Genomic DNA, 15768 nt, shown 5'->3' with positions numbered 1-15768 from the left:
TACATAGAAGCTACTTTCTGGGATGAAATGGTGTTCTAGCAGGCCGCAAACAAACCGAGGTCCATAACCATTAGGCTGGGGAGTGGACAAGTCAGCAGACCCTGTCCTCTATATTTAGCAGGATACATGTGCCACCTAATCAATTCACCCTACACTTACGCAGCTATTATATGGCCAGGAAACTGTAGGCCTAACCGGCCAGCGTGTTAATATGGCTGAGTAAGCCTAAAGTGATCCGGCCTTGTGAGGCTGGCTCACTGTCTACTTTCCAGGATATCTTTTACAGATATGTGGGAAAGTAGCACTCTGCCTTGAAAAACATAACATTATATTGGAGTCCTAGAAGGCCTCCTGCCACCCCTGTCCCTCAAGTGTCATCAACCCGTTGGCCCTGACCCCCTCCCCCATCCCCTTTATCATGTGAATCAGAAAGTAGATGGCACCACACCGGTACTTGCCCTTCCCCTTCCCTCCATCCCTGGCTCCCCCCAAAAAGTAGATATCATCTAGTGCTCCCCCCCACCCCCCCAAACCACCACTTCCTCCCTGGCACTGATGCTCTCCCACCTACCCACCTACCCACCCAATTCTTAACAAAAAGGCCCACTAAAGGTACTGGGTGGGAAAGTGTGCCGGGGGTAGGAGGGAGGTGTAAACTATAGCCAGATGTTTATGTATGTGGCTATAATGTAGCCATATAAGTGGCTGAAAATGGAACATTAGTTGTTTAGAGTATCACTTTACAATTGCCCTTCTAAATGGCTTTTGATGGTGGACCTTAGGATATATAATGTACTAATATAGAGAAGGTGGTATACCGTACACCCACAAATCATGTACACAACTTTCTCTGATGCAGACAAGACTCACATGCTTTCAATGTGCTCCAGAGCAGCAGAACACCACACACCATAGTAACTGTAACGTGTGTACAGCTCAGCTACCTTGCAACACACTGAAAGCTGTAGCTACAGGTGTGCTACTCCCACACTCTCTGCTTGCATTGCACAAGTGAAGCTAGGACTATTTGGCCTTGGAAGACAGATACTGTAAACAATGTGTAAGTCCCACCACCCATTTGCCAAGGAATGGTGTTTTGCATTGGGATGGCAAGTTGCAATGCATAATTGTCTTGATTTTACATACTCATTATCAGATTTAAATACTAACGCATGTTGCAATAATTAGCGCACGTCTATCACGCACTAGACCCCATTTAGCGTGCGATGATGCCCTAACGCAGTTTGATGAATGACCTCGTTCAATTGTAAGCCCTGAATGCAATCTGCTTTGAATTGCCGAAAAGCGGAATTTAAATCAAATAACTAAAGGACCAATCTCCGTCGAACAAGTGTTCTCGCCTTGAGAAAGTGATTGGCTCTAGGAATACGGATGTTCTGAATTCAGTCTCTTTCCTCCTGTCATTCAGGGACATGAGGGGAGACTACGTGAGCCTGGAGCACATACGTGAGCCTGGAGCAGATACTGCAGAGCAGCAAAGAAGGTTGTGCCCTTAGACCTCCATTTTCTGGGAGGGGGAAGGAGACAACAGGATCAACAGTACCAAGAGGTGGCAAAATCCTAAATCCATCACTGTAACTAGTGTTTTATTACTATTGCTTCTTGAGTTATTTATTGAGTGAACATTGTCCAAGATGCATAAGAAACTGCAGGGAGGGTACACATGTGTTAGATTTAAGACTGCATTAGTCCCTTCTTTCAGGTGTCTGAAGAGACCAATGTAGTCTCAAAAGCTTACATAGAAAAACAATCGTTGAAAAATTCATATTTTGTCCGATAAAAGGTGTCCGAACCTGCAAAACTTTCTTTTTTTTTTTTTTCAGGCCAGACATGACTACTAGATCTCTGCCTATACTACCAAGATGGTAGTATAGGAATGAGAAAGATGACAAAAACCATTCCGGATAAGGTGATATCTTACTAGCAGTCACACTTTATGGCTGGCAGTTGCGATATATCCTTAGCAGCGTGGACAGGAATAACTGGGAGGACTGAATGGGTCAGTGGGTCTTTTTCTGTCCCCTTCTACCATGTTACTATATGTTGGGAATGAGAGAGTAAGGTATTCTGACACAATATCTATGACATTATTTATTAATGTGACATCATGGTAATAGACGTTATTTACAGAAAGTTATTTACATACCACATGATTGCATATGCCATCCAGCACCCTTCGTGTCATCAGCCTTGTATCGAGGAGTCGTCAGGTCAGCAAAGGCGAGAAGGGGGTTTTCAGTGTCCTGCACTCTATACATCTATAGAGGCAATATCTCCTACTCCCGCTGGACACTGGAAAGTCCTGCTCTTTTATACCGTGCCGTAAACAAGGGTGCGTGCGAGAGAGAAATGATTGATCACTATCCCCCCATGTTATGTGTCAACAGTTGCTACTGCCCACTCGGACTCATCCTGTCCTTGGCATGTAGGGGTTGATCAGACCGCCTTATTCCTGACAGGGAGCCAGAAAGCTGAGCTGCACAACCTGTTTAACAAGAACATGCTTATCCTACAACATACAATCTTCATACCACAAAGCAATGTAATAGACTAAATGCCTCACCAGCAGTACTTGTTTCAAGACCTTACCGTCCGATTTCCTCAAGCCGAGAAGCGGGGGCTGACATCAGGAGCGGTCTACTGCAGGGAACTCCCAGCATGCGTCCATGCTACAGGTTCTGCTTCTGACTTTGCCCAGGCCTCTCTCTATATTTAAACAAGAGTGTTTGCGAAGAGGCTCCTGATTACTAATCCCCAGGGGAGTGATAGCATTGTTACTGGAAGCAGCAGGATTGCACAAGGAGGCCACCCTTGTCAAACTGCCTCTGCCCAGCACGTAGCCTTCCTGGGCATTGCTAGAATTTTCCCTTCACTATATTACTATGGAGGAGACCTAAAAGTAGTAGCACAAAAGGGGGTAGGGACGGGGCGGTGGAAGCACTAGGTGGACTAGACAGCCGCCTAGAGGGCCAAGGTTTTGCAGGTGGCAGCAGCAGGACTGGCTTGGGCCAGCATCGATTGAGACCTGAGCCTCCCGTTAGTGGTGAGAAGTTGCCGCTTCCTCTACCTCCCTTGATCTGCCAACTCTGCTGTGGTGGCGACCTTTGAGCGGTGCCTCATCCTAGCTTCGCCTCTGGGTTTGTGGCAGCTCCGATACTGCTGGCCGTGCGCCTAGGAGCTCACCTGCAGTGGTGGGAGCCAGCAAAAGTGCTCCTTTCTGCTTTTTCAGCACACCCTGGGGCTTGGGGAGCGGGGGGGGGGGGGGGGGGGGGGGGGGGAAACGACATCACGTGCACACCCCAGTTAAGTGCGCCAGTGTTTGCCTTGCTCACTATTGAAAAATAACAGTCCGCTGTATTTGCCAGATGACAATTTGGATTGAGTGCTGATTGTAGCTGAAGCCTTGATATGGAACTGCAGTCTACAAGGTTCAGACTTTAACCAGGTCCAGCGTACTCTACATGCTTATGTGCGAACCAAAAGAAACTCTATCCAGAAATGAGGTTAACAGAGGAAGGACTGGAGCCGAGAAACAGGCAGCGTGCTCTTCTGGAGTGTGCAGTTAGCACTCGCCCTGAGCAGCGGACAAAGCCGAGGAAACAGGAGACGGCCTAAATAATTTAGCCGAGCAGGAGAAAGGCTGACCTGTGACAGACTGTAAAATGAGGAGGCCTTTCTAGCCTTCAACCTGGTATTTAATTGATGAGGGCTTCTTTCACAATGACAAACCGCGGACAGAGGAAACGAAAGCAGGTACAGGGAGGGATGTAACTGATAGGCCGCTACGGCTAAACAAGTCGCCTTTCAGTTTCAGAAGCACAAAGCAGCTTTGAAATCTCACAGGAATCCGCAATATGTTGTGTTGGGTGCACGGCAGCGCTGCCTGCCAGGGCAGAGTCACGTTGTTTTCAAGAAGCTGGACAGGAGGGAGGGCAAAGGGGACAGCAGGCTGGAATCTGTAGGGTCATGGTTTCCTCTCCAGCTGCTGAGAAGTGCTTTTTTCACAACATGGTTTATGTTTTCTCTGCATTCTGACCTGGAAAGGTTTTATACTGTAGGAGTAGTCCTGTGATTGAAAGTGCATTTCGCTTTTTATTCCGAGTTGGAAAACAGGGAACGTGCTCCTTAAAAGTATTAATACATTATTTTCCTTCTAACAATGGGTAGTGGGTCGGGGGAAACAGAACATTTTCTTCCGCACTGCTCTGTGCCAGGCTTTGCCCATTCTTGCGTTGGTTGGTAGGACAGCGGGCATCCCTGGGGGAGAGGAGAGAAGAGAAGAAAGGAAATACACAAAGCATGACGCAGCCACAACTGGAAGGAGCAGCTTTGTTAGGCCTCAGCTTTCTCACAGGCTCTATGCTACTTTTCTCTTCCTGTTCTCAGGCCAAAGCTACAATAGTCCTTCCTGCCTAGTCACACGAGGTCTCATAAGGATGCAAATAACCTCTGAAGGGCCTGTCAGTTTCAAGAGCGGCTATGCTATGGCAGCTGGGCAGAACAAGCCAAAGCTTACCCTGTAAAATTAAGATACATCCTAGTTCCCAAATCCTTAAAATTGGTGGCTTATTTTTTATTCTTCCATTGCACAGAAATTGTGTTTTGTTTTGGTGGTCTTTGCTAATCTTATGGGGTGGAAATCTTTTTTAAAATGTATGTTTTCATGAAATTCCACTTTTGACTGACTAACTCTGCCCTTGTGGTGCCACCTGCTGCGTGACAATCTGACTGGCAGTTAAGAAAGCCAGGTCAGGCAGTCCCACACTATGCAAACCACAAATGTCACCGCCGCCATTGCTGTACAAGTGAACTGCCGGGGCTGTCGAGGGCACTGGGCGGGTGTGAGAGTTTAGGTTGAGGTGGAGGAGCAGGGCAGGGAAGGGGAGGGGAGGGGAGGAGAGGAGTGGAGAGCAAGAAGCACTGAATGAAGATTTATCCAAACTTGGGAGAGGAAAGCTGCCCAGCAGACCGTTACCTGTTTTATTTTAAAATTGTTCTTGTAGGGATTCAGGAGCAGGGCCACAGGCCCATGCATCATTGTTATTTTTTTTTTCCCACTGTGCCACTAATCTATCTATTTTCTTTTGAATAAAGTCTAAAGTTTTTCGGCCATACGCAGCTGGATAACTTTAGAACCGCTCTGAGGCAGGCCAAAGTTATTGGGTAACAAGTTAGCCAGATCACTCGCCCCCAGAATGCCTTTTTATTGTCTGGCTAAATTTTAGGCTCCAAAACCGCCCTCCTGTGCCTTCCTATTTCATTGGTATCTCCACATGTACCAGGACAGTCGTCTCCTCCACAGCACCTTCTAAACTCTCACCTAGGTGGCACAAGAGGTTCAGCTCCCTCTGCACCAGGCAGACAAGATGCCAAGCAATCTTCACGCCCCACCTACCACCCAGCTATCTCATTTCCTAATGATGGAACCACCCTCAGAATCACTTAAGGCTTCCCAGAGCCATAGGATTTTAAACAAGCAGCAGGAGGAGGTTGCTGTTAAGGAAGGCTCACATATATCTGGAGAGCCTCATTTTTCAGATTTTATTTTCCTTGGGAATGTAACTGTGTTTGTTGCAACAAGAACCAAAATGATATTTACCTGGAAAAACGACAAGTCATTTTTTTTCCCCACTGATTTTTCCCGTTTTTGTTGTGGTAAACACTGATAAGTGCCCAGGAAGAAAAAAACAAAAGCTGAAAACAAAAGTCCCTGCATGCATCATGTAATAGTTCAATGCAGGTCTTAATTCATATCTCTTTGCACAATTTGCAATAGCTACAACGCTGCACGTTAAGGAGGAGCAATCCCTTCCCAAACAAAACGCGTCTGCTTTTAACTCCCCTGAGTTTTCAGTCTTTGCTCCACCTCTCATACAGTAGTGGTGAGAGGATGAAGCCGAAGAACAAGAGGGGTCTACAGCTGTTTTTTGCAGGTAGAGAAAGTGAGCCGCTTGGCTGGATCTGAGTCATTATATATCATCAGTTTCTCTGTGCCCCTGTCCATGTCCTCCCGCTCTCTGTCTCTCTCAGTTGGGTCCAGTTACTGCAACACGCCTCTTAACCACCTTCCAGTTCAGTGTGTTGTGTTTTTCTTCAAGTTTTAAGCCTGTAAGAAGCTAGCTGGATGACATGGTGGCTTTATGCTAAACTAAGGTTACAGTGTAATAAGCCTTTACTGTCCCAGCAGGGAAGGATTATTAAGCATGCGTGCAATGCCTAAAGAACATCTAAGGTGGCCTGTGGATAGTCCTGCCCTCCACTTCACAGTATGAGCCACATTCATCTGGAAGGCTTGATGAGAAACACAGGCACTGCCCTGGATGCAAGCAAAAGCGATTTCACTTTCTCTTCATAGAAGTGTAGGCGGGTGTACATTGGACTCCTAACAGCGCACCCAGAAAAGATCATTGCAGTAGCACAAGCTTGAAACAGGCGTTACTGCTTCTGAGTTTCAAACTCGTGTTTATTCAGCCAACATACAGTCAAGAACTGTTGTGTTTCAGTTCCCTACAGATGGTAAAATACCAACCACAGTTCTTGCCGCCTCAATCCTGAATCTTGGAGACGGAGTAAAACCCAGAACTGGCCCGGGAGGAGGTGCCCAGCTAGTGATCCGATCCCTTCTCCCTATCAGCATCCTAATCAGGGTATAGAAATGCCAGCTTCATGCCCCTTTCCTGTTAGTCAGTGTTTGTCCTGCCTTTACTTATTTCATTTTAAGGACAGTGTTTTGCACAATTGCAGAAGACTCTCTTGCTGCATTAAGGATTCTTGGCAAGCTGTGTGCTACCTTTTTTTGGGTCCCTTCTGCGGTAACGTCTTGTCTTTGGGTTATTCGTGTGTTCGTCCAATGTAAGATTTCATGCAACCTGCAAGAGATCCGGCATTCTCCAGGACTAACAACAGCTTCGGGCTTTCTGTATTAGCTGCAGTGGCCAAACCAAGGGTCTCTGGTGCCCGGGGGGGACCCAATACATTTATGATGTCCCCCTTACCACCACCATCACCATCATCCTCTTTGCAGAAATGCTTTAAGGTCAAAGAAACAACAGACATTTCAACACTTTCTTTTCGCCTTCTACAAGTCTGCTGCTGAGAAAACCCAAAGAAAACAAAAACAGGTCCCCAGGCGCCTCCTTCAGCCTGGTGCCTGAACCCCCCCCCCCCCCCCCCATCCCATCTTTATGCCACTAATTTCTGCATTAAGGTGACACATGAGGATCTTGTGTCTGATCTGGCTGTAATTGAACTCGTTTCGCTTTGAAGCTAGTTTGGAGAACTTAAGAAAAGAAGCAGCTGGCCTCGCAAGCCAGAGCTCTGTGGAAATAATCAGGGTATCCATTTGAACACAAGTTGTGGAGGAGTAGCCTAGCGCTTGGAGCAGGGTTCAAATCCCACCACTGCTCCTTGTGACCTTGGGCAAGCCAGCCCTCTGGGGACAGGGAGATACCTACAGTACCTGAACGTAATCCGCTCTGAAGTGCCAAAAAGCGGAATATTAAAAAAAAAAAAAAAAAAGATGTGGCCCGTGTTCTCAAATATTAGTTAAAAAAAAAACCAAAACAAAACTTCCAAAACAAAAATCCTTAAGATGTATAATTGTAGGAAGTACAGTATTTATTTATTCCTTCAAGACAGCAGAGATTATAGTGCAGATCTCATTAAGGGCGTCTTACACTGTAACATCTGTTTGTAAACATTTGCTGCTCAGCTCCACAACAATATTATTGATGTTGCACAGCTGTGCTGATCTCAGCCATATTCTGAATCATCTGAAAAGGTGGCATAAACCCCTTTTTGTTGCTTCTTCTGCACAAAGGCGCATAGCATGTGTTCACTTACAGTGGCAGAGATCACAACTCCAAAAAAAATTCTGCTAGTAAAGCACTTTGCTGTTTTGGCTACGCTCTTTGGACCCTGGTGTGGAGGGGTTGGTGACCACAGCTCCACCTTGGCAGGACATTGGAGAGGTGTTTTGCCATTCCCATCTGCAGCCCTCAGCACCTAGTGACCCCCCCCCCCCCCCCCGATCCAAGTACTTCCCAGGCCTGATGTTGCTTGGCTTCTAATAAGGTTCTGAGGGTGACTCTGAGGCTGCTGATCTCAGATGTTCCTTTTAATGTTCAGGCATTGATGTTTAATGTCTGTTATTGTTCTGAGGGTGACTCTGAGGCTGCTGATCTCAGATGTTCCTTTTAATGTTCAGGTATTGATGTTTAATGTCTGTTATTGTTCTGAGGGTGACTCTGAGGCTGCTGATCTCAGATGTTCCTTTTAATGTTCAGGTATTGATGTTTAATGTCTGTTATTGTTCTGAGGGTGACTCTGAGGCTGCTGATCTCAGATGTTCCTTTTAATGTTCAGGTATTGATGTTTAATGTCTGTTATTGTTCTGAGGGTGACTCTGAGGCTGCTGATCTCAGATGTTCCTTTTAATGTTCAGGTATTGATATTTAATGTCTGTTATTGTTCTGAGGGTAACTCTGAGGCTGCTGATCTCAGATGTTCCTTTTAATGTTCAGGTATTGATGTTTAATGTCTGTTATTGTTCTGAAGGTGACTCTGAGGCTGCTGATCTCAGATGTTCCTTTTAATGTTCAAGCATTGATGTTTAATGTCTGTTATTGTTCTGAGGGTGACTCTGAGGCTGCTGATCTCAGATGTTCCTTTTAATGTTCAGGTATTGATGTTTAATGTCTGTTATTGTTCTGAAGGTGACTCTGAGGCTGCTGATCTCAGATGTTCCTTTTAATGTTCAGGTATTGATGTTTAATGTCTGTTATTGTTCTGAGGGTAACTCTGAGGCTGCTGATCTCAGATGTTCCTTTTAATGTTCAGGTATTGATGTTTAATGTCTGTTATTGTTCTGAGGGTAACTCTGAGGCTGCTGATCTCAGATGTTCCTTTTAATGTTCAGGTATTGATGTTTAATGTCTGTTATTGTTCTGAGGGTAACTCTGAGGCTGCTGATCTCAGATGGGCTCTTTTGCTGCCTGGGATTTTCTTGTGGAATCTCTCCCAAAGAGCATATTGTCATTTTCCAGATTCAGATCCAGAGTAGGGTCGTTTGCTTCCTGAGTGAAGCATCCACTGGCACGGTCGTGCACCTGCTTCCTTAGTTCTTGGCCTCCCTCCACTAGCTCCTCTGTACTTTCTTTCTCCTCCAGTTCCTCCTCCTTCTTTACATAGGAAATGCATGCTTTTTTGGAGTTCCTGCCCTATTTACAGCTCTTTCCTTCCCTCTTCTCCTGCTGCGTGAGCCTGTGTCCCTCTGTAACCGTCTCTTTTTAGTCAGTAAGGAGGTCCAGACAACTGATCCGTAAAGATAGACTTTTATTGCCAGCAAGATGCAGCTAAGACAAAGGCTCAGTACAACTGCATGCCCCTCCCCTTCAGGAGCAGACTCTTATGCACTTTACAGTTCTTATCTTTTACACATGCGTTCTAAGCATTGCTGAGCAAGCATATTCCGGCTGAAGGGGCTACTGACCCCCTCCCTAGACACCCTGGAACTTTCGTGAAACTTCTCCCATGTTCTGCAGGAGAGGCTGCTGGGACTTGCAGTTCTGGAAAGGAATTCGCGAGTCTGCAGTAATACAGCCCATCACATATTACATCCATTGTTCTAATCTAGGTTACAGCAGTGAGAGCTTATCAAAAAATGAAAATGTGCAATGTGCTGACAGAGAGTTTCTCAATGTCCTAATTACAGCTGTATTGCAGACTGTAAGTAAACCCGTCATGAAGCAGGGAATTCTGGTACATGAAGTCCTTTGTCAGGTTGAAGCGTTCAGACCCCTTCATTCCCCCCCTTTGATACTTATCATTCTTTATGAAAAGTATCACAACCATCACAACGCAACTGTGGAGCTGAAAGAAACAGAAACAAGAAAAATTAGCAATTTGAGTTCTCAGGGGGCCCTAATTTCCCAAACAGTCCGATGGTTTCTTCACGGGTTTGAGACGGATGGGCCCTAATGGCTCCACCCCCCTTTGTAGCCCGAACTTGTCATGTATGGGAAGATGTCCCAGGATAAAACATGAGGATGGTTAAACAGGTTCTATAGGCTCAGAGGAATACATGTACAGTGACAGAAGCTGCGTGGCTGTTTTGCGTTCAGCAATGTCCTTCATCACCCGACGAAGGCGGTTTGAGCAAGAAAGGAATAATTCAGGGTCCTAAAGACAAAACAGAATTAAACTGGCTGGGATAACAAACAAGCTCTTAAATCCACCGATCATGGAAAACCAACCACGGAATCCATTGGTCCAGTCCCAAGCACTATTCCATTGCTGGACAGGGACGTGTGCCATCTTGACCATGCGATCAGTGATGTCTTGGATAACCTTGTTTTGGTCATCTACCTGTAAACAACAATTGGAGAGGTTAAATGTTCCACAAACCCTCCTTCCTGGGCCAGAGGATAATCTAAAACCAATCTATTCTGGTACACTGCAGTCATAATTTTGGTATTTTGTTTTGCCCAGAGTTTAAGAGCGAAAGCAGTCGTTGGTGATGAGCTCCAGGACTGCCTGAAGCCTGATGATTCGATGCAATTAATACTGCTTGGAAGGGTTCCCGAGTTGCCCCTTTTTGCTGCTTCATCTGCTCTCTGATTTCCTTGACAATAGGGTTTGATTTCCTGGTGTGTGCTTTGCAATGCATTACAGCCACCTTGCGAGGTAGCCAAACTGCGTCTAGTAATTCACGTACTTCTGATGCATTGTTCAATTGTTTTCCCTCTATAATGCTCCATGCACTTGGATTGTAAGGAAGGCATATTTAGAGTCTGTATAGATATTTACAGTTTGTCCTTCTGCCAACTGCAGAGCTCGAGTAAGGGCAATTAGTTCAGCTTTTGTGCAGACGTTCCTGGGGGAAGAGGTTGAGCCTCAATGATTTCATCTTCGGATACAACAGCATATCCAGCAGAACGTATCTCATGAATGATTTGGCTGCTCCCATCAGTGAATAAAGTCCAAGCTCCTTGCCAGGGGTGATCCCTCAGGTCTGGTCTACTGTAATGTATTGTAGTCATGACTTCTTCACAGTCATGGGCAACTGGTTCAGGTGCCGGCATAAGAGTGGCCGGGTTCAAGTTTTTGCTGTCCTGTATTTGAATTTCAGGAGTTTCACATAACAGAGCTTGATACTTTACAAGACGTGAATTAGTCATCCATTTTGGCCCATGAGTTTCTAGTAGTCCTTGGATAGTATGAGGAGTTGTTACTTGTAAAGTTTGTCCAAATGTTAGCTTAACAGCTTCGGGTATCAGTAGACATGCAGCAGCAATGCTTCGGAGGCATCCCGGCCATCCTTTTGACACATTGTCCATTCCTTTTGACAGATATGCAACAGGTCGTTCCCATGAGCCTAGAGTTTGAGTCAATACCCCAATGGCCATTCCTTTCTTTTCATCGACGAATAGATGGAATGGTTTCATTACATCTGGCAATCCTAAAGCAGGTGGTTCAATTAAGGCTTCTTTTAGTTGACGTAAGCTTGCCAGTTTGTTTCCTTCCCATTGGAAGGGTTGAGATTCTGCCTCTTTACCCCGCAGCTTGTTGTACAGGGGTTGGGCAATAACTGCATAGTTAGCAATCCACAGCCTACAGTATCCTGCAGCTCCAAGGAACGCTCGGAGCTCTTTCTTGCAAGTGGGTACAGGTTGATCTCTTATAGAACTGGTGCGAGAAACTCCCAGACAACGGGTTCCTCCACGTATTTGGAAGCCTAAATACTCTACTTCCAATTCACAGATTTGCGCTTTCTTTTTACTTGCACGATACCCTTTTGAGTACAACGTCTTTAGCAGCTGAAGAGTGGATACCGCACATTCGAGGTACGTCTCTCGAAACAACAGAAGGTCATCCACGTATTGTATGACTGGCCCATACTTTACTTGATACATCTTTAAGTCTTTTGCCAGTTGCTCACCGAACAGCGTAGGTGAGTGCCTAAACCCTTGAGGCAACCGAGTCCATGTGTACTGCTGCTTTACTCCAGTATCTGCATCTTCCCATGTGAAAGCAAAAATCTTTTGACATTCCTCCGCCACCGGGACGGAGAAGAAGGCATCTTTGAGATCAATGACACTGTACCACTTGGATGCAGGGGAAACTTGAGCCAAGATTGAATATGAATTTGGCACGAGGGCTACTAGATCTTCTACTTGACTATTCACTTTCCGTAGGTCTTGTACTGGTCGATAATCATCAGATCCAGGTTTCTTTACGGGCAACAAAGGGGTGTTCCAAGCAGATCGGATTCGTCGGAGAATGCCCAAGTCGTACAGTCTCTGCAGATGTATCTGGATTCCTTGCCTGGCCATATATGGAATGGGGTATTGAGGTTGATTAATCACCTGTGCATTCTGTTTCATCTCTATCCATATGGGGGTAGCGTCGATAGCTATTCCTCCCGGGATCTGTTCGAACCATACTTGGGGTACACTATCCATCAGTTGTCTTCGTTTTTGTTGAGGGGGGTGTTGTTTTCATATCGATGTTCGATGGTTCGTTCGACTATGGGAAGATGTAGTCTCCATTCTTCTTGGAGGGGACAGATGAGTATCACTGGATGGTCCCCGAAGGAGGCTTTAACTTCCCCTGTTGGTTGAAATCTCAATGTGGTCTGTAGCTTACACAGCAGGTTCCATCCGATAAGGGATACCATGGTCCCGCCTACTTGTATAGTTCATTCTTTCTGCAGAGGGGCAGTGAGTACCTGACCTGAGGCACCCACTATAGAAACAGTCTCTTTCGTCAGGGGGGCCGATTGGTGCAGTCATGACAGATCGTTGGCCTCTGAGTCCAACAGGCCCCTGATTTTTGTTGTGTTACCTCGTGGATCTCCACCAGAGGGTCAGTGGGGATTCTTCCCTCCCAGTCTCTTCAGGCTGTATGCTCCTTGTCGCCTCCCCCGCCATCTGCCAGTGGGGGTTGTCCAATCTCCTTCCTCCTCGGCCCCTTTGTGTCGGTGCAGGTCCATTTTTGTCGTTAGTATTCATTGCAGGGCTCCCGTATTTCTTTTGCCATTCTTCACAGTCTCTCTTCCAATGGCCTTCATTTTTGCAGTACGCACACTGATTCTTTCCCAAAGGGGGGTCTTGTTCCCCCTCCTCTTCGCGGTCTGCCATTGTCTTGGCTCCTTCCCGTCCGCGTGTCCTCGAGAGCGGCGGCTAACAGTCACTTTCTCCTTCATGTCTCTACTTGCTTCTCTCTTTTCTCTTCCACTTCTCTATTTCCACATACCTGGTCTGCTATAGCTTTTAACTGGCTGAGGCTCATGCCCTCAAAGCCTTCGGCCTTCTGCAGCTTCTTTCGGATGTCGGGTCTCTATTATTAAGTTCCTGGTTGCAGGGACGGGCCCTTTTCTTCTCTTCCTGATCCCTGTTCCCATACATCTCAAAATACGATGAGAAGATCACAATCCATCTGGAAATTGAATAGGTGACCTGCGCCTGGAGGCAAATCAGTTCTGACGAGGCTGAGAAGCTGCAAAACATTGCTTCCTTCATACTTGTAAGTTTGGCATTGGGTTAATTCAATAAAGTCAACCTGGATCTGCAGGCAAGGATCCAGGGGGGGCGCTTTAGGTGTGCAGGAGTGATGATCAAACCCTTGGAAGCCTTGTATCAATTACATTGCAAACACTAAGAACATATGGTAATAGCCAGAGCCCAGCCCCCACCAGTGGTAAAAGAACATAATTGCAATATATATATATATATATATATATATATATATATATGTGTGTGTGTGTGTGTGTGTGGGCCACTACTTTATCATTTGGGCCGACTCATATTTGCTCTTGTTCCTAATCTTGCATAGTGGCCCCTTCTCTTGCCCACAACTTCCAATAATCCTTATCTTGCGCCTGCCACTGAATCAAAATTTTTAATATTAAGTCTTTGTTTTATTGTCTTTTTTTTTTTTTTACAAACGGCATCCTGTAATTCCCACAGTCAGCGCTGCACATGCTTGGCTGTCTTATCTTGCCAGTTCCTTAAAACAAGGAGTAGCTCTGCATATTTAACTACTGCTAGCCAAAGAAGCAGCAAGAAAAACTTTAACAAAGAACCCATTCTTAATCATTTCTCTAAATTTCCCAGAGACAGCTTCAAAATAAACTGCGTCAGCAAAAGGGAGTTCATACTTTATCATGCGTTCCAATGTAACTTTTAAATAACAGATAATATATAGGAGACAAGTAAGAACAATAATTAACATGGTATTAGAGAATAGAAAGATAAGCATAGGGAGGACACTGGGATAGAAGATATGAGAAAACTAAAAACTTCTGATTAGCAACGCCAGCATTGAAACGCACAGCCATATTGAATGCCTACGCACTACGTACTGACACGCAGTGGGACGCACCACCATTCCACTTTGTACTGTAACAATTAATTTGCTGCTATAAAATGTCTTAAAAATAGCCCGCATCATAAGGCACTAAATGATTTGTAAGGGACCCTTGGTTCTGGTATTTCTTTGCAAGTAGCAATCCTTTGTCAGATTACAGACAGTTTTAGCAAGGACCTTGGAGAATAAATTTAATCAGCAGAAACTCGGAGCTACAATCTTCCTTTCTTTTAATTAACATACCACAATTCTATCTTTATTCACATACGCACACCATCAACTAACTTTCAATAATGTTCTGTTAAAACAAACGAAACAATTTTCATTCACCCAGACTAGCCCAATGTCCCCTTTTTTTTTTTTTTTCTTTCTCTTCTCTCTCTGGCTCGATCCCCTTCTCTCTCCTGTAATTATCTCTGCCGTTAACCCTTAACTGCCATCAAGTTCTAAACTTCAACACCAGTAAATGCATTCTCAGTAATCAAATCAGTATTTTAACTTAACACTGTAAATTAATTTGTTGTATAGTAGTCTTGTGCAGCATCTGTAAACCAAAATCTCTTCTTATTAGGGTTTAAAACAATTAAAAATCCCTGGTACATGTGCTTGCAATTCACAGATAGCAGTTACATACATTACAATCCTTAATTAATAATTTGAAAACCCAAACGTACCAGAGAAATGTTATAGGGGTTAAACTGTCCCGCTGCCCAGCCAAATTAATTAACTCTCAAGCTCCCAACAGCAGCTAACTGCCACTGTTCAGCACACATATACAGATAAATAATTCACAATCACTTTTAATAAGTTTTCCTTAAGTAAAAATAGTCTGCATCACCAGAGTAGATCAAAAGAAATAATGCATTTGATCACAAAAAGAAATTTGTCTAACCGATCTACCACAGTAGAATTTTTTTTTTTTTTACAGGTACCTTACAGACAGACAGACACTGGGGACTTCCGGTTCCCCATTTTGCGTACTTGAGTTACCATTACGAGGGCGGCTCCCTCTACTAGCTTCTTTGCCCACGACGGAGGATTTTCAATAACTGCAATCCAAGCGGTTATGTACGGTATATCCTTAGGGCAACCCGGATTCCCTTCTTGTATAACTATATTCTGGACCCTTGTGGCCGTTTGGAAATCGAAAGTTCCTACCGGAGGCCAATTTACACACAAACTGGGCCACCTATGGGTGCATCGTTGAATCATTCCGGGTTTAGTACATTTATGTCTATCGAACACTTCCCTATAGTGTTCCGTCATGACTTTTAATGGAGTCGAACCGCCCCCTCCCATCAGGATAGAATTCACAGACAGAGGAGGGAAGGGAAGACGGATAGGTAAGGGGTCCGTATCCGTCAGACACAAAAGGGTCAC

Source organism: Rhinatrema bivittatum, chromosome 9 (assembly GCF_901001135.1).
Source record: "Rhinatrema bivittatum chromosome 9, aRhiBiv1.1, whole genome shotgun sequence".
Classification (NCBI taxonomy): Eukaryota; Metazoa; Chordata; class Amphibia; order Gymnophiona; family Rhinatrematidae; genus Rhinatrema; species Rhinatrema bivittatum.
The sequence above is the reverse complement of the archived record's forward strand: the minus strand, read 5'-3'. Positions refer to the sequence as shown.